The following is a 19,281-nucleotide window of genomic DNA, read 5'->3' on the forward strand; positions in this document are numbered from 1 at the left end:
GAGCATGCAGACACGTCAGTACTCGAGTTAAACAGTGCGGCTGTCAGGACAACAGAACAAAGATCCTCAGAAACGTTGGTAAGTAGACGATTCGACATTGAAGATATGCATCAAAACGTGTACTTGTAGGAAAGTAATTCGGATCACAGACATAAACAGAGACAAATGCATTTACTTGCGTCACTTAGAAATTAAGAGAATATGAGGTACAGAGGCAGATACCATTGATATGCACAGGGTATCTGTACTGCTCGATACATGCAATGGTTATGTAAAGTTGAAAAAGGATGACGAAAACAGGAGTATTTATAAAGTAAATCAATTATTGCAAAAGGGTGGTAAAAGAATTCAGCCAACTCGTGCAGTTGACTGAGGCATACCAGCTGCCTTTGATAGGTCGAAAAAAATATCACGTCCATGAATTAAACTGAGGGGGTCGATGACACTGACATACTTTCACGACAAAAAAGTTCATTTAGAATTCACAATCGATTCCAAGTCGTTGTTTGAGAAAAAGACGCGAAAGGAAGACACCGTAAGTACAACTTTAACATTCTTGTAGCATTATCGACGATATCCGTTGTTATTGCGCCTCAGGGTGAACAACCAACGCGCATTAGAGTCGAAAAGATGTTACCTCGAAGTGTAACACGCCGCATCCTGACGACGCTTTTCTCCGTAAAATTTATCGTCAATCACAATTCCGGAAGAGAATTAAGCAGTTACTGGCTCCAGCGATTAATCTAGGAAATGCAATTGCATTACGAGATAGAATGTTGCTCGTCTTTTTTTTTCTACCTCGTTCATCCTTGAGACCCGAGGCCATTTCTTATCAGAAGACACCGTCCGCGGTTTCGAATCTATTTACTATGTTAAACTTATCTTCAGCGCCGAGGCATCGATTGACCTTTCACTTATGACGCGTGTCAGTGTTACGCACTCAACATTGTTTAGTGCCACTACAACATCAAGTCCGCGATTTTGCCCGAGCTGCACTTTTATAATGCGTCTGTCCCCGAAAAGAAGCAAAGGAGCTGGTAAATATGGCCGGGTAATATACTCATTTTAGAGTAATGTTATTGTCATTTGCTGTCTCTCAGGAACATAATACGGTTTGAAAGGTTTGAAGTTTCTTTGATGAAAATTTTAAACAAAAGTTTAAGCGTTTTTAGTTTCGAGCGCAGACTACCTTAAGAAAGTATAATCGGACTATCTCAGGAAACTTGGCGGATCGCCCGGCACCTTGAATATTGCGTCATCGAATACACAGATACGTTCGGGCATAAAGTTGAAAGATGCTGGACGTAAAATTCCTCGACCAATGCCCTTTTACATCCTACGCATATCGTGTTATCCAATATTCCCCTGGACGTTTCAATATCTCGGTAGGGATTTTGACACTTGTTGATTTAGCAAGAGTCATAGTAGCCGTCCGTAAACGTAAGATAATGCGGCGCCTCTTAACTGAAAGATTCGCTTTTGCTCAAACTTTCCTTAGCCACTCTCTTTCATAACGAAGTATAAAAGTGAGGGGTCACCTGGTCACCTGTGCAAAGATTAATGTTATCACAGAGTAACATGGGCAGAGTCGCAACGCTTGCATGCCTTTTGTTTCATGGTCGTCTCGGTAGACTATTGGCTTTTCATATTAAAATGAGCTCCAAGGGTGTTAAACTTTCTGGAGGCTTTGTTTGTGGTTGATAATTACACGAGATTATGCGAAAAATACGACGAGATGGCATCGTACTGCCAGTCGCGTAGCAACCATAGTTACTTTGTGAGCTCTCAGGCCAGAAACACTGCTTCACGCCAATCAAAACATAACACGCTAGCAGTTTCATAAACATGTCCTTCCTTGACGCACGTGTAAAGAGGGTATGACTGACCGTAAACCATTGAGTAAAACCAGACAGTATCGATAAAAGACTTTCAAATTTGGATCAAACACACTCATTATATATTCATAAAAATATAAAAGGAATTTTTAAAACGGTAAAAGTCATTTTCCTGAAGCTCAAAACACTCCCGCACGTCCAGCACGTCAATTCTGCTCAGCACCACACGACAACAACGACACAAACTTTGCCGAACATACTTTCGCTTAACAATTGGCGAAAATCCGAAAATTACCGAAGGATTCATGGTCGGCACTCTTTGGAAAAGAGAGGCGAGAGCAACCTGAGGCGAGGCGAACATGGATGGGTTACGTAACCGCTTCACTCCTTAAACAATACCCGTTGCCACTCTATCTATGTTTCTCTATGATGTTATCAATTAGAAGTGTCAGACCCTGAGTGGTGAATTACCAACTACAACTGAAAATCTAAGCATCGGATTAGCTGTGGCATGATCACAAGTGCATAATTTCTAAATCACAAAACTTAAGCATTAAAACTCAGATCCGCTTTCATAAGTTTACACCCGGTCGATGAACCTAACCATGGTGAGCTCGTATAGAGGGCGATAAAGCAGCGACCAGCTTCGACATCAAAGAGGGGAAAGAGAGAGCGCACAAGTGTGCGCGGCTCTTACAGACATGCTCCAAAACAGAAGGTTCCAGAACTTGTATGATATATCCTTCGAAAACATCGCGTTTGAAAAAAAACCACTTTTACCCAACTTTTATCACACTTTGTCATATTTCAGTGAGGTTATTAACGGTACGCTTGGGTCTTTGGTAGCGGATATAAAGACCTCACGGGGAACATTAGCATATTTGGCGGCAAGAAATCACCGAGAGGGGCGAGGTGATCATTCACGCTTGTCGTTTATAGCCTCTAAATATCTGTCCCCGGGGCTCGTTCTAGTCAAGGAATTGTCACAAGTCTGTGAAAGTTACTCAGTCTGCTAGGCAAACATCCGTCTGGGTTCCGATATTGCCACTGATCTGCAGAAACACAAACATATTATTTGGAAACGAAGGTTGAGACAGATGCTGGCGGGTAAATAACACATTCAAGTGAGTGGCTGTCTGAGTCTCATACAAGATTGATGATCACCTGGACTCGAACTTTGAAAAACAACACGGTATAGTGCAGCAAAACCTGCACTAATGGCGATACATTATAATGAGCCGAATACGATTTTCACGTCATTCCAATAAATCTTGATAAAATTTCACTTCGGGAAAAAATTCACACATTAACGACACTTTCTCGTGTGCCCTTTTCACCACCTGGTAAAATACACGGTATTTTTTTCTAGGAAAAAACCTATGACCTTCACACTATATTTACACTTCAATATCACTTGACATACATGGAGCAGTCTATCGTGCCAGTTAGATCGAATCTGTTTAAAGGCCCATGAGCTGCAACTCTGCGAAATTTGTCCAACCTAAAGGTACTTCCAATTTCCTCAGATATTCATTGCAATCTGTAAATTGAACGACATATTTGTCATTATCTATACCTCAAAAACGTTTGCTTGTGGCAGAATAGGCAAGAAATTGAACAGATTTTTGTGTATTTTAAATTTCCCGCCATTTTCATAATCTTGCCATGTTATGTGAAAGCAGATAATTTTTGTCAAAGTGGAGTGAATCCCTTTCCCGTCCTTTCAGTGGGTTGCATCATGTTGTATTTGTAAAGATTCAAATGTGTACATGCACCATTTACGCTGTTTATCATGTAGTTGTATGGAGGCGGCCATATTTTGGTGCTGCACGCGTTTATTATTTGTCTTACTGAAACCTCCCCATGCATTCCCACTAAGTGGATAATTTATACTTGAGTAAACATCTCTGAGTAAGAACATTTCTATGAACTAATTTTAATCTAAATATAAAATCACGAAAATAATGCAAAAGTTTTAGCTCATGTGCCTTTAATTAGACCATCGTAAATCATTACGAAATGCATTACAAACATGCAGAATCCTACAGCATGTATGTATGTATGTATGTCTGTCTGTCTGTCTGTCTGTCTGTCTGTCTGTCTGTCTGTCTGTCTGTCTGTCTGCTGTCTGTCTGTCTGTCTGTCTGTCTGTATATATGTATGTATGTATGTAAGCATGTCTGTCTGTCAGTCAGTCAGTCAGTCTGTCTGTCTGTCTGTCTGTCTGTCTGTCTGTCTGTCTGTCTGTCTGTCTGTCTGTCTGTCTGTCTGTCTGTCTGTATGTATGTATGTATGTATGTATGTATGTATGTATGTATGTATGTATGTATGTACGCATCAAAACTCACTACAGATATTTTCACACGAAACTGAAGTGCTCGATGATAAACGCAGAATTATATAAACACATGCTTACAGCAAGTACCTGAGGTAATTTGCTGGTCAGGGAGGGAAACTTACGTAATAGATATTGTAATATTGTTATATCATGCTATTGATTTTATACGGGACACTGCTATGTATCACCGAGTTTACCCTTTTCACTATCATTCCTAGAATCAAAGTCTTTAAGCATGTACAACATGGGGAATATCTGTTCCGACAAAAGCAGTAAGAACGTATACAATGCAAACTTTAACCATGGGGATTTTACCAAACACTTAAATTACCTTGAAATTTCAAGACGCAACACAGCAACTCAAAGAGAAATGTCGTAAAGAGGATGGTAAAACAGTGTGCCGTAAAAGGGACAGCTCAATTAAATTATAACCGTAGAAGTGCACTACTGAGTCACTTTAAATACAAGGGTAGATTTGATGAATATACATCGCTCAGAGCTGGTTCGTTATGCTCACTTTAAGTTAGTTCATAAATATTGAAGACCTATAATACTCCATGTCTAATCCCTCCGTCTTGATCTAACTTCGGTATAATAAGACTAAACACCAGTTTGCTTCATTTTCTGCAACCTTGAGGAATGTTATTTAGGACGCTGTCTCGACAGAGCTACATCGCACTTGACATGTTCACAAAACGGGAGCGGGTAGACGACATAAAGCGGATAGTTTCAAACGTCGTGTCCATGTTTCACACCGTAGATGAATATAAATGATTGCAGCTCAAATCACATCGTCTGATTAATTCCTCAGATCAGCGGGAGAGGGATCATTTGCCTTGGAGGTTTCATTTTTAAAACACAAAAAGCAAAGAGCTATTTTCAGTTGTTTTGGCATATTTTCAGCTTGAACATAGTAAAAAGCCTAAATATTTTCCAACAAATTAAATCACCATGTAGTAAAACAAAAAGATCATTGTCGCTGATGTTGCACTAAAAACAACGCGACGCGGAAGTATATCGTCAAAAGTAGATACGACAATTCCGACGAGTAACTCACTGATTTTTCTCCTTGGCCTCACTATCAACATCGCTACAGTATTTACGACCTCCGATCGGCGATATTTTCTTCAATTAAACGCACGACTGCACAGCAGCCCCCACTTGACTGCCTATACGTGTTTACCGCGCTCAATAACATCCACAAATCAAACGTTACCGACGATATCAATCTAAGGGTAAACATCCAGCTGGGTTGCAGTGTCAATGCACTGATGAATATTACGTTTACAACCTATAGCTTGTTTTGTGAAGAGGGCTGTCTGCTCATCTTCATTATTGATTTAAAAGTAAAATGTCTCATAAAAGATTTAAATTCATGGATGATTTGAAATCAAAACGTGTCGTAAATTGCGACATAGTTGAATTTCTTTTAACGGCATCATTTTAGACATTGACAAAAACACTGTAGGTATTCAGTTGAAACAACTTCCTTGCCAAACCGGAAGAACTTGTTAAGAGCCCACCCTTTTACGGCGGTCAATATTTCTGTAGTGACTCTTACCGTGACTGCTTTGATATTCGAGATGACAAGCTAGCATGTAAACACACGCCATGTTTACTGTTTACGAACTAAACCGGTTTGTCTTTTGTATACCTGATGTATCATTTGCACTCTACCCATTGCAAAAAATAGATAACATTTGAATACAAAAGATTATCCCTTACACAGGACGAATTGATGATGATATTTAAGATCAATGACATCAGAAGACAGCATGAAAAATCTCAAATTTTGTTGAGCGCCCGTAGGATGTGAAATTTCCCGTCAGAAACAATTAAGAAGAAGTGCAGTTTGCAAATATCATGCAAATTTTGAACGAAATTCTTAGACGACAAAATGTATTTTTATCGCGTTGGACATTCAACTGGAAAACAACGTGAACATTTCGGAACTTTGCAATAAAATTTTACTCATAACGGTTGGAGCTGCCTATCGCAAAAATGAAAATTCAAAGTAGCTGCCTTCTGAAGGATGAGCTGCCCTCAGTCGACGAAGAGATAACAAGAGGGCAAATGTTGGCTAAGAATTAGTTTCCAGTGCTCTCAGCTATAGACGAATAAGACATCCTGATCGAGCTGTCGTCTGCACGGCATGAATTGTGATTCAATTGAGTACGTCTTCACGTGGGCGGTTTTTTCGTCCTCCATGTGAAGACTGTCGCACTGTTCTAGAGCCGGGCCACAGCAACTATAGGTCCGTCTAGGTTAATACCTTCACCATGCGTCTTGTTATTTTGATAATTTTAATCTCGTGGGAATATATAATGCAAGGATTTTGAATTACCACGAGATTAGATACAGACCATGCACAAGGTCACAAAAGGTATCGTATGACAGTTGGCAAATAATTACACGCGATGGGAGTAGTAATTGGCAAATATTGATGGCCACGCCTTGCCAGTAATTACCCAGAAATGAAAGAGTTATTCACTCTACCTTGCTGAGTTGTTGTTAGCGTTGAAAGAATGATTAGCTTTGCCGCACCTACACCACTCCTAGGTAAAAGTAACGTTTGAAGAATGCAACCCTATATAGAACCCGTACGATCCCAGGTCATAATTGAATGTACAGGGATTTTAACTTCAAAATTTCAATTTTCCAGGACCACAATCCCATTTCATGACGGAAAAAATACCTATAAATCCGCTGTTATTGTTGATACTGTTTAATTCATAGAACAGCTGATTCGATATTTATTTTGTCGAGCGGGAAATTGGGCGGGTGTGAATTTCATCAGATCTGCAATTGAGTTCTAGCGTGTAAGACGAGTTTTTGGGATCGTTGCTATGCACATACTACAATATCACGCAAAAAAAACAGGTGTGTTGACCGTGACTCGGAGTAAACATCACCAGCAAAACCAAACGTCCATGCTGAAAGAGTACGCTGATTTCTGTCAACCATAGAGGGTGTAACACACCGATACGGTAGATATTACAGTCGATACGTTGTAATGATAGAAAACCTCTTCTATTGTAGGCCTGAGGCTTTACTCCGGCAAACGCCAGTTTGACGATATTCGGCCATTTTTGGCCATCTTGATGTGTTCGGCCAAGAAGTCACGAAAACCGTCGTGTTGTCGATATTTATAAAACTGTTAGGAGCATCAAAGTAAAAAAATTCAAATTTTCTTTGAAATTCTGTGACGCAAGTTCCATGTCAAACATTGTGTTAGATCCACACTCCCCGACGAAAGTACGTCACGAGCGCTATTGAGAAGAAATTGATAGGAAAAAGTCTGTCTGTTCCTAGTATAGTGGTAATTTGGGAAATTCCAAGAGAGTCTATGTACGTTTAAGCTATGCTTTTACTAAGACATAGAATCATTTTTTATGCAGGGTTATTAATCAGTATTGCTTTATATGCAAATTTTATGAAATGACTCATTAACGACTAAATATATTCATGTGCGTCGCATCGGTTACTATTATTTTCATTAGTTGTATAATCTTATGTTTATGCTTTGCTTGTTTGTATATTGTGTATTTGTAGGAATTTGTAATTAGGCCTTGTCATACGCCTATTGACTCTTCAAATAAATAAATAAATAAATAAATAAATAAATAAATAAATAAATAAATAAATAAAAACTCTCAGTAGATTTAATTAAGCCGTTGGGTTTAAACACTACTTTAATATGTACATTTAAACGACCTTACGGACAGTTGATGGTGAAACGGAACCTAAAAATTACTACAAATAATTTTGAATGAATCATTCGAAGAACAAACATGCATAATGAACGGCAGAAGATTCTCGTTAAGACCCCAGTTAGTAGATACTGTGACGTGTATATCGACGCATGTGCGTAAGAACCGTATATTCATGTCAATTTCATATACGCCTATCAATTGCGGTATCTGTAAAGGCTTGCGGGATTGAATTAAGTACGACATCAAAATAGGTTTATCTTGTCAAACTATCAGATATCTCCATTAGAGGACATTAAGGGCACAGCAATTAAATATATGAATCCGTTAAATTTTATTTTAAATCTCAAAACTGTCAAAACATTTTTTTTCTAACTGGAGATGTACTGTGAAGTAGACGTTCGGTTTTTCAATGGCCACAACCGTATAGCCGTACAGCCATTCAACATAATGTGCTCTGCAATACTGGCGGGCTTCTGGGAACGCGTCTTTTTAAAGTAGGGATGTTGAAGAGCATATCGCTGCGGATTCCGGCGCTAGCTCGCAGAACAGCGAAACCTACGGAGACCCGGATACCCGTTAATAGAAAATCTGTGTTCGACCATCAAATCGGATGAGAGCTAAGAAAGGTTCAACGGGGAGATATTTACGGGGTTGAAAGTACATCCTGCCGAGATATTAATGCACCGTGCTTTACGTTGACATAGTACATTGAAAATGTTGTCTCGCACATCAGTGTAATTTCCTCTATACACTCATATACCCTTTGCCTTTTCAATTCGGCTTAAAAGTTCTCAGAAGGGTAAAGCCTGGACGTAAGAACTTACGCGATTGATTGAAAAATTGACTACGTTGGGGGCTCTGTAATCTACGGTTCTCTTCAGACGACTAGGGCATTTCTAACATTTTTTGAAGCCTTACAATATCAAATAAATATAGAAAGATAAAAATGTATCTAAGCAAATAACAGACAAGGAAATTTGATTCTTAGCAAATAGCGATCGGGAAATAGCAACAGAAGAAAAACACAGCGTGCAGATAGGAATCCAATATGTGACGTGGTATTTCACGAACGACAAAATAATATCGAGGGAGATATTTCAGATTTAACTTCTCAGGATGAAGACTTATAAAAATATGTATCGCAAGGAAATGGATGCCAACTACAGACATGCTATTTCGCGAGTGATATGTCAATCAAGTGTTCATGTAGACAAGAGAGGACAGGACAGCGCTGCAAATTTCATAGTTGATAAACCAGCGCGGAATCCAGCGCGGACAAATACACACTCTCTCTCCTTTCCAATGGGAGCAACGGTCACCACCCCATCACCGTTCTCGGTGACACGTTGACTAATGGTACCATCTGCCGTGTAATTGACACCCTTTGTATAGCTGGGACAGCTGTCTGGCATACTTTCACACCAAACAGTTTTACAACAAAAGTCTTCGATACCACAACCGTCGAAATGTATCATCACTGTTGCGCACTGACACAAATTAATTATGTGATAACGAAAATATATGAGATACCTGTCGTGCCTCCATCGTAGGCTTTGTAACACTCGGCACCAAGAAACAGGACGCAGCTATATATCTGAATGTTCGTCTAGGGTACACATTCTTTGCACGGCATCATGCACACAATGAGCAAAACTTCGCTTTTACTGCGAGCTAATTCTGCCATATACGGGAAGCCATATTGTGAAATTTGCCTGATGACAAATCTAAACCAATACAACTTTATTTGTCAGCGAACTTATGATTATTTTGTAAATATTCCCGATAAAATCTCGGTCTGTCAATCATGGCCTATATTGACTATGATGAATAGTGACTACCGCTACACACAGCAATTAGTCTTTCTGATTTAAGGACAAAATATGGCAACAGCTGTATCTTTGTCAATTTGTTTTCTCAAAGTTACGATTAGATTGTGTCACACGTGGTCAGCTAAGATTGCTTCCTATTACTTCTCTGTTGCAGCTGCACTTTGAACCAGCAAATGGTTAGAGTCATGGCTGCAAGATTTCGCACACACATTGAAGTGTCGATTTCGCTACATTACTGCAAGAACAGACTTAGAAAGAGTCCGTGCATAATTAGGTTGCGCCTACTTATTGTAAGTGTCGTCCTGTTTTAAATAATATCGAGGGGGGGGGGGAGAACTAAGCATATATCTTTAAAAAAGAAATTACACCAGTTATCTCTCTTGCAGATATTGCTTTGTGACAAGAGGCAGATACATGATTATGAACACTCACTACCTCTCGCGTACACCCTAGACGCGAAAATTGAGTTAATTTCAAAGTACACTGACATATAATGTTTGATGACAGACGTGTCTCCAATGAAGATGACCCCTTATGGCGTGGCTTCAAAGGCTGCCGAATGTCTGCCAAGAAGATGATGAATACGATTTCCATCTGCAAATAATCGCATGGCAAATGTAAACAGAAATTGAGAACTTTTAGGCAGACTGAGAGAGGGGATGTCAACAACTTAATCCCTAATTATTGATTGCATGATATTGTGACTTGATACGTTGGCAAAATAAATATTTCTGCAGACTGGATGCATCATACCATCCGATCGTTGTCGTTTTCACAGCAACCTTGCAAGGCCCGTGAAAAAAACAAAAAAACCCCAAAACCCCAAAAACGCATCTTTCCAGCTTCCCATCAAACACATGGAAGACTGGAGATTATTAAGAAGTTTTAGGTTTCGAAGCAGAAAATCTAGCACAGACATCATGTTCCTATTGGACAGGGCTATTTAACTCCTTTCGGACCGTGATGGTCCTACTTTATTTTGTCAGCAGTGATCTAAATAAAGACTATCTCTAAACGAAACAGGCGAGCGACATGCCGCGGTACAATTTTGATAAAATTACACAAAGAAGTGGCAGATAATGGAACAAAACCGTTCAATTACTGCTATAAAACCAGAAAATTAGGACAGCTATTTCGGATAGGTTTCCATTCTTTTGATAAGGGATGAGTCCGATGTGAAAATATTCTGTACATTTGTAAACACGCCAAGATAATTATGAGGGTTGCTGTGTATTTACCGGTATAAAAACAAAATTTTAAAACGATTTGAAGCTGTTGTGACGAGTCATTGTGTCGTTGCTGTGTTAGGAATACAAAGTGCAAGGTTGAAGCCAGGGTCATCAGCTCTAGGGACTTAAATCACTAAGGATTACAGAAACTTTACTGTCAGCATTTTTATGACATTTCAATCACGCCAGACAGACAACTGAGCACCTTCAACCTGTTTTCATTGAGGTCATCATGCGATGGACAGCTTTACGTCGTTTTTAATTGGGGTGTTTTTTTCCTTAGCATTGCCCCTCCATGGCGTCAACATTTCTATCAATTACCGTGCCATTTCATGTCTGAATAGATTAAATGCAGTAGAGCTGTTTCAATGCACAGATTATGCAGTACACGCACTGACGTTCTTTGCCGTACATGACGGATGCGGGTTAGCGTACAAGCAATGGTGCCGTTGAATTATCTCACTGCGAATAGGGACGCCTATCAGTCGTTAACAGCATGACCCTGGTGAACGTGCTTGGTTACTGCCGTAGTTGGGAAGCCATGTAAATTAGGATAAACGTGAATTAACCCTTTGAGCGCCAAAGTCAAAGTTTTGTCGCCTTCCTAAAATATTCACCAGTCAATTTTTTCAGATTTTTGCCAACATTTTGATAAAAACCTATAGCCAATAAAATATGATATCCATTTGGCCCAAAATTATCAAAAACATAGGGCCAAAGTCCCTGAAGCTACTATAGACATGGATACAAAATTAAGTATTTCCTGACTGTATGAAATTATCTCACTAAGGTCATCCTAGGGACCTGTAAACCAAATATTAAAGCTGTCTGACCAGCAGTTTTGAAAAAACAAGCGACTCAACAGTTGACAGAGCTCTGCTGTGTTATGTAGAGAATAACCTTTTGTGACACATGTATTGATGAAGAAGGTGGATATCTTTGATAGCTCATTTCAGGATGGCCTGACCAAAAATGGAAAAAAAAAATTCCATTCTAAGGCCAAAAAAAAAAAAAGAAATGTTTCTGGTCAGGCCTTTCTTTAAAAAATGGTGCGGCGACGCGGCTTTTTTTTTCTTTTTTTTCCTCCTCCTCAAGGGAGGGAGCAGGGTCAGTTAAAGCGCCAAAGCTTAGCGGCTAATTTGCATAATCATTTGCATATCATTAATTTATATTTGCATATGGATGTAAGCTTGCACATGCATCCACACATACATGTACACTCACAACAAAATGCAATGGTAACACAAAAGTGTGCAGTTTGAACATCATGGAAACTCTTTATTACACTTAAATAAATCATCACAGTATTGTAATTACAATTGCAATTAAAACAGAAGATTCAGATTGAAACTTTGAGAGCAAGAAATGGTTCGTCTCATTGGAGTTTCATTAATACATATATTGCTATAAATTGTCAAAACTTGCCAACAAAGAGGAAAATTCACAAGTTTAAGCTTTACACGATTCAAATGCAATTGAATTTTATATCATTTTTGAACGACAAACACCGCGAATAATTTTTCATCACGGGGATAGATTTCAACCAGCGGCCCCCCCCCCCCCGGCCCCCCTCCCCGCATAACTTCTACTTCCACTGAACATCGTCGTTCGATTCTTGATTTTAAAAATACCAACAAGATGATCACAAGACATGAACTAAGTACAACTAGAATCCCTCGAAAATCAGGTGTAAAATCTTTCAGAGAACGTGTCAGAGAGGAACCACACGCGACGCCAGGATCAATGTCAACACGTTATGAACCTGTCGACCAACATGGCCGCCGCCATATTGAAATTTATGCAATGTGAACTCGATCGCGATCGTGATCGTACTCAGACAAAACTCATCGTTGTACAATCATAATCAACCTCACCAGTCAACTCTTGTTTCTTTTGCGGTCCATTTCGTTGATCAAAGCATGGTAATGTGATCAAAGGCCCTGCTAGTGCTACACCGCCTACCTCTGTGAACACTTGTCCGCGATGTATACTGTCTTTGTTGGTCGTAATAGTCGTTCTGGAATGAAAATTTGTGAACAACCCAGCCGATTCTTCTATTGTTTTAACGTTCCTCTCAACACTTCCGGACAACTTATCTGATGCATACCATACTTCACACCTTCCACTCTTTCACCAGGTTAAAAGTTGCAGTGAGCGCTTATGTGTAGACAATGCAGGCATCAGCTGGTAGCTACGCAGAGCGTGTGAACTCAGGATGGCGGGAATATTTTAAAGCGTAGCGGGGAGAATCAAAGCGTAGCGGGGGGGGGGGGAGGCGAAATCGTAGCGGGACCGCTATGGCCTGGGGATAACACTAAGTTTTGTAGTTTTATCAATATAGTAACATTTAAACTGTTCATGCAGTCACTGATCATGTGCCCCAAAGAATTTTCTTTCTCTTCAGCCGTTTTGGTTTGGTGTTATAGCATGGAGGTAGTAGAGATCCCGGGAGTAGAGATCCATGGTTATAGTAATCAGTATGTAGTTTGCCACAGCCGCCGGCCTCAAACCAGGAAAAAAAAAGGGTGACGCGCTGTTGTTCAAGTGACGCGCGCGCTGACCAGAAACATTTCTTTTTTTTTTTGGCCTAAAATACAGATTTGCATATTTCATCACAATTTGAACAAATCTAAGTTGGGTTATCCCTAGGGACCTGTATACCAAATAACAAAGCTGTCTGACCAGTGGTTATGAAGAAGAAGATTTTTTACCAAAATCGCCTTTTTGGCGCTAATTTGCATATTTTCAACAATATCAAAAATTCATAAAAAGAGTTTCTCAAAATCATATATTTTATCCACACAACAAATATCAAATCAGTAAGTACTGCAGTTCTCAAGATATTTGAGTGGACGGACGCCTCACAAACGGACGGACAGACAGACAGACAGACAGACAGACAGACAGACAGACAGACATACATACATACATACATACATACATACATACATACATACATACATACATACATACATACATACATACATACATACAGACTGACGACGGACGCCGGACGGATACCCATCCCAATAGCTTCTATAGACTATAGTCTATAGTAGCTACAAAATACAGAAAAATTCATAAAATTAGCAAAATGTTGCACTAAAATTTTGGTGGGAAAAGTACTGTGTACAGCATTCAAAGGGTTAAAGGCAACCAAATATTTGCTGTAAACAAATTTGCTGTTGCGAAGCGGGGAGAATTGATGAAAGCTTGCTTAATCTGGACGGCGAAACATAGAATTCAATACATATCTCTTAAAACTTTTTGTTTTTTTCTCATTCAACGATGACTTAACCGTACCCTAGAGCCATTTTCTACTTCTCTTGAACAGCGAAAGATAAAGAATTCCGATAGAAGGCCGGAACGTTTGAATTGTTTTTCAAAAGATAATGAATCAGTTGGGACAACACAGTCGCGATCATTTCTCATCGCAGTACACGTACTTGGAATTCCTTCTGCGTTGATCACCAAAAGTTTTCGCAAAAACATTTTTAGAGAACTTGGCAGTACATTGTCGTAATTTTGAACCCGGAACAATTGTTAACTTGGGGGTAAAAAGCTTAATCAAATTGACCATTATCGGGGATGACTGAAATTAGGCATTTTGGATTTACAATTACAAAGATTTCAGCGAGTATCGACTTTGTAATGAAACAGAAATTCGAAACAAGTACAGTCTGACTGTTGCCTCTTTTTGAAGATTTACGGAAGAAAGAAACTGTACTCTCGGCACAAACTGAGGAGTTAAAGTGGGGCATTGAGCGTTAGACACTCCAGACTTTATAACAAACTGTTTTAACCTTTTCACCATCATGGTTTAGCCCACACGGATTGTTATCAATGGTGACTGTGGTCCTGTTTACAGGGAATGGGGGTGTACAGGTTAACAAAACACTCCAATGGCTGTGGAAATCGTCAATTATTACCGCCCTAGAAAATCTCGTTCTTGTCTAATGTGAAGAAGTAAACTGTATTAAAAGTTTTCAACTGGACATTTCTAAACTTAATAGAGGCAATCAAAAAATTTGTTCGTACAAAAAATGTGTTTGCAAGCGATTTCTTGGCGAGCAAAGGGTAAATTGTTTCTCGTAACAAAGAGCAGGAAGCCGCGAGAGCTGAGGGCGGTCAAGCTTTCCCTTTGAAACGAAGGGAATGTGTCAAAAAGTCCAAAAGTGAGGGAAGAGAACATGATTCGTTTGTTTTCGAGAATTTGACGATTAGGAGGACAGAGATATGTGGGAGAAAGAGAGGACAGTTCTGGGATTTGTCATATGGAGAGGCAGTAGAATGGGAACAGGGAAAAATAAAGGTCGGAAGGGAAGTGATTCAAAACATAGCATGCGCAAGAGACAGTTGCGAACAGCTTTCACTCTTCCTTCCAAATTGAAATGTTGTTAAAATACATTAGAATGACATGTTGACATGAAGACATCTTTGATAATGCTTTCTCAAAATTGGCCGATCAGCTACCGAAGGGGTTATTTTCATGATGGAGAACTACCCAGCCGATCTGTCCGACCGAAGATAGCTTTGTGCGGAATTCACACCGCTTCCTTTGAAGAAATGGACGGCGTCAATAAAATCTTCCTGGATAAATGCTACCCCTACTCATCAACTCAATATTGTATTCTACTTGCTAAAGCACTGGCATGTCTCCATGGTTTCGTACAGTCTGTAGATGTGCATCCATAATATTTTGTAAAAACTTTGTCGAAACGAACAGTGGTATACCTGTAGCATATTTAGCAATATCTTCTTCTTCTGATAGTAAATCGATAGTCTCAGGGTGGCTTCAATGATTTGATACATTGCACAAAATCCTTACAATCAAGTCAGATTATAATAAATATAGTTTTAAAACATTGCCATTCTTCGGTCCATCTTGAATTTTAAAGCCGGACCACAATCTACTCACTAAGAAGATTAAACGGACGCATTCGATGCACATATATTACAATATGAAATAAATACTGAATGTACTTTACGAAATAAAAATATGATTTCTGTCGACGTCCCTGTATTGACTGCATGGTCTAACGTAACTGGGTATTCGAAAACAGGTACCGCAAAGTATCTACTTGCCGTCTTAGAATTTAAAATGAACTTTTCCGAGACACTGACTACATTTTTTTTCACACCACATTATTCAAGTAATTTCTCTCCAGCAAGTATAATAAAAAAGTTCAATCTTGATATATTCAGCCACGGCACATAAGTGCTGAACCTGTCATATTATACGTCTCAATGAGCAAGAGCTTTTGCTAATAAACCTTTGCGCCGGCAATCTACCGTATTTTTACTTCTCTGATTAAGATTTTCGCGATCGCTGATCCGTGATTTCTTCAAATTTTTTGGATTGCATTTAAATATAGTTTCCGTTTCTCAATCAACAGCAGCATCTCTCTCATTTTTTCTGACCCTGTATCAATCTTTACACTCGTCCCTTTCATAGATTTTATCGCATAAAGTCGGGCCATGTGAATATGAATAACGTTCGTTATCTTTTTCTTCAGAAAAATTTCCCCAAATGAACATAAAACTAATATTGTTTGTTCAGTGTTAGTTTTATGGTGTCTCGGCATGCCCCGTGACGGAATGTTATAATTTATCACTTGGTAGTGTCGAAAGGTTTATTGAGTTGGTTTAAATAAAACGAAGTTATCAAATTGTGTGCAGGGAAATGGTTTTATTTGATATTGCACTTATGCCAGGGACGGGCCGTTATACTTTTGGGGGGACTCTGATACATGTAAAATAGAAAGAAAGATCGAAATGTGTTGTTAGTGATTTTTGAAATGATGGTCGTGATACTGTTAGTATTTACTGACTTGCAGCAGATGTACATATCCGGGGAATTTAAAACGCGCTGGACAATGTCGATACTTTTTTTGAAGAACTGTCAGAAAACACTCATACATCAGTCAGTGTTGACACGGAGTCTGGCTGCATTCACATCAAGGGTAACAAACGGCCAGGATAATTGAGGGGTGTTAATCATAAGGAGTGCGAATTCAAATCATGGGGACGTACAAATACAGAAGGGGATACTGAAACCACGTCAAGTATGTTATCAAACATCACAACCACCATTTTTTGCTATCCTATTGCGTTTCCGTTTTCATTCATTCCACTCCAGCAGTGAAGTATGATTCATTGATTTCGACTTTAAAGTCGGACCTTGGCGCACCACGCCAGGAAACAGCTTGGCTGTTGATCTAGTTTTCGAGAATTTTGTTCAGTGTAAAAATTACACTTTACTGTTTTACTTTGTACATTGTAATGCCTATGAACTCAAAAGGTGTTGTGCATGACTGGAACTTTAGACGAATCCAATGCCGGACGAGAACTAAGTTTTAAAAAACTGGATATTGAGGCGTACACAATAGTTTCCCAAATAAATATTTGCATAAAATTCCAAGTTAACAACTATTTAAGAACAAAATAAACAACATAACCCAGTCCAAGAAACGAGTCAGCATCCCACAATTCCATACTTGTTACATAGTCGTTACAAATATCGCTCGCCAGTCCAAAAGAAAGTCAGCATCCCATAATAGTTACAAGTCCAGTAATACTCATAAGTCAAAGGAGCATGTCAAGATCCCAACATGTGCTTCCTACTTTGACTTATTTTGACAGATTTGTATATGGCGGGTGCCACATGTGTGACAGGATGAGATTTCCCTTTCGAAACGCCTGATATCGGTTGGTTTATCAGAGGTCTAAATATCTTTCTTTCACGACTTTGACTTTGTTATATGTTCAGGTGCTTGTCCATTGTCTTGCTGTTCCGTGCTGTGATTGTACTATACAATAACTGTGTAATACGACCTTTGACCCATGATTTTTGGATAAAGGATTGGCATGGTTTCTACCAATCCGTTAATAGTTACATGTTGTAACACTCGTCAGTCAAAGTGGCAAGTCAACATCTTATAACACTCACAAGTCAAGTAGTACTCGCCATTCCCAGAGGCAAGTCAACATCCCATAATAGTTACAGGTCGAGGTCCAGTAGGACTCGCTTGTCCACGAGACAACCCAGCATCCCGTAATATTTACACGTTTAGTGGCACAACACCGAAACACAATGGTTATTCTCTGGGATTTGGCCATTTTCCGATTATTCCACAATGCATTTGCTGTGACGGTTTAAACGTTTTTATGGACTTAAAACGAAACTTGATGTTGTTTGTTGTATAAATGTTATATCACATTTGTCCAATAATATCATCCATAATGCTAAAAGCAGTTTGATGCCTTGTATTTCGATTGGCGACAAATGTATCGCCGAGGGTAGCATCATCAACCGCAAATGCCATTAGTTACTCATCCAGGCGAGAAAAAGCATCATGAAACCCGTAAGAAGACAATAAAAATGGACGTTCTATAGACTCAGTACGTCGAACAGATTGCGTGATGACGGTACAAACAAACCCATGTGTGTAAAACGTGTGTGGAATGGCACGCATTTGTATGCGCGTTTGTACACGTGGTTCTTTGTACAATGGCCCATTCAAATTCCTGGTTTAGTCGATTGACAAGTAACATGCTCGTTTGTGCAGTACAAAAAATCCCGCCCAAATGGTTCTATTTAGCGCACATTACAAATCAATGATGTCAGATGTTTCGAAGAGAGTGAGCCCTTCCTGATTTGATATCACATACATTGCAATCAACATAAACACCAATCATCGATCATTGTTCATAGCTATGTCTGTTAACGAGAGATATGTCAAGTTTAGGTACTTAAATTAGTCTAGGCTGGGTCTTATCTTGCCGTTTTTTATAATTATTTTGAAGAGACAAAGACTGTTCAAATAAATAACTAAAGTCTTGGATTTTATTCCGAAGCCAATTGAGCCTTCAAAGGAACAACCGACACCCGTCTGTGCATCATTTATGCCGCGAAGCTAAACTCAAAGAAAATGATTTATCTCAGTGTCCCACCTTGTGTTTTATCGTTTATATGCGACACAGTCTGGACATCTCTATTTCTTATTCATTCTACTTTTACTCAAATGACAGAAATCCATTTTTCGTGAGCTAGTAAATACTTCAGCGCTTTGTGGATAAATCTTTCAAAGGTACTTGATTTTTTTTCAAGTAAAACTGTCGACATCGAGTGGAAACATGTCAATCACACTATGTTAAATTGATTTTAAATATTCTTAACGTACAGTTAGTAAATTTTCGACTTCGTATTCAAATTTGTCAATATAGGAACAAATATTATGTAGAGAAAAGTATAGTGTATCGTCGTTTATGCCCTATCAACAAAGCATACAGGGAAACCTAAACACAATTTACGTTTCTCTCATTCATTTCATAACA

At 39.1% G+C, this 19,281-nt stretch overlaps 1 protein-coding gene across 2 annotated transcripts in view; it reads right to left on the minus strand.

Moving 5' to 3' along the window:
* The window catches only part of LOC139120414 (neuronal acetylcholine receptor subunit alpha-10-like), an 89,795-nt gene that overhangs the window by 11,799 nt on the left and 58,715 nt on the right, over positions 1 to 19,281 (minus strand). The window lies entirely within an intron of this gene.

This window comes from Ptychodera flava, chromosome 20, assembly GCF_041260155.1.
Source record: "Ptychodera flava strain L36383 chromosome 20, AS_Pfla_20210202, whole genome shotgun sequence".
Taxonomy (NCBI): domain Eukaryota; kingdom Metazoa; phylum Hemichordata; class Enteropneusta; family Ptychoderidae; genus Ptychodera; species Ptychodera flava.